The sequence below is a fragment of the Frankliniella occidentalis genome, unplaced genomic scaffold (genome assembly GCF_000697945.3).
Source record: "Frankliniella occidentalis isolate FOCC.00 unplaced genomic scaffold, Focc_3.1 Scaffold679, whole genome shotgun sequence".
Lineage (NCBI taxonomy): Eukaryota > Metazoa > Arthropoda > Insecta > Thysanoptera > Thripidae > Frankliniella > Frankliniella occidentalis.
In genome coordinates, this window is record NW_026267792.1 from 38023 (window position 1) to 39167 (window position 1145).

The 1145-nt window shown below is 60.1% G+C and overlaps 1 protein-coding gene across 1 annotated transcript in view; it reads left to right on the forward strand.

The window, feature by feature from the left end:
* LOC113209299 (ATP-binding cassette sub-family D member) overlaps positions 1-1145 on the forward strand; it is a 40565-nt gene that overhangs the window by 25115 nt on the left and 14305 nt on the right. The gene's annotated exons all lie outside the window — the stretch shown is intronic.

A 1145-nucleotide genomic window follows, 5' to 3' on the forward strand; every position in this document is an offset into this window, starting at 1 on the left:
CCCACCCCACCCCGTGCAAATAACGCCCCGTCGTAGCTGCTGCGCCTGCTGGCTTTGACTCTCTTTCCAGGCATTTTGTGGCGAGCCTTGCCGCGACAGCCGGGGACGCCGGGCCGGCCGCTCGTTCCAGACACTTCGGCCCGCTCCGGGCGGCTGTGCCGGCCGCTGCCCCCGCCGCGCCCCCCGGCGGAGCAGCCTGCTCCGCGCGCGAGAGTCCGAACTGGGTTACGGCCCTCGCCTGCTCAGCGTTGGCTACACCACGACCTTGGGGCGCACGGGGCTGCTGGACCTGCTGGAGCTGGACACGCGCCTTCCTCTCGCTCGGCTCGTGTGCGTGTAGCGCACGCCGAGGCGCACGCCAGAGCTCTGCGCAATGGAATGACAATCGATTGCTAGCAGCGGACATCGCGGCGCATTTCTCGTTAAAGAGTCCGTTATAGCTACCACAGCAACACCCATCTATGTGGACTGCAAACAATAAGTAAGGGGCCGGGTCAGGGGCACGGTCATCGGTCATCATCACATGGTCCTAGAAAATTCAGTGTCAAATCTTACTTTTAGTGCCGTTCGTAAATGCCGTCCCCACCCCCACTCGATCGTCCTCCCATGCTACGAGATTTTTTTTGCAGCAGTCAACAAAATCCTAAAATCTCTGATATCCACCGTCAAATGATGTTGTTCGATCCATCCTGATTAAATTTTCGTAGCTGTAACCGAAACAAAAGTTTCCGGGACAGAAAAAAAAAATTGTTCATCGGACAACTCGAACAATGGGCGCAACCAAAATTTTCCCTCAGCCGTGCATGTCAAACCAGCCTGGACATACAGCTGTGTTGCAGCTTCAAGTACGCTGGCTGTGATCCCGTCCCCGTCTCGATGTATTTTTTTCCCCGTACTGTTTTGGTCCTGCCGCGGCTCGCCACGCCACGCCAGAGCCCGCCCGGCCGGTCCGGTCGGCTACGCGGCTCTGGCGGGCCAAATCTTCCATTCCATTGAGCTCCTCTTGGAAGCGCGTTGGTGGGGAGGGGAGGACTGCGACTGGGCCGGACTGGATTGCAGGCCTACTACGCCTAGGGGTGCCTGCCCCCTGCCCGTCGTGCCCCGGGTGGGGCGCTGGATCCCGCCTCATCTCGCCCCACCCCTCC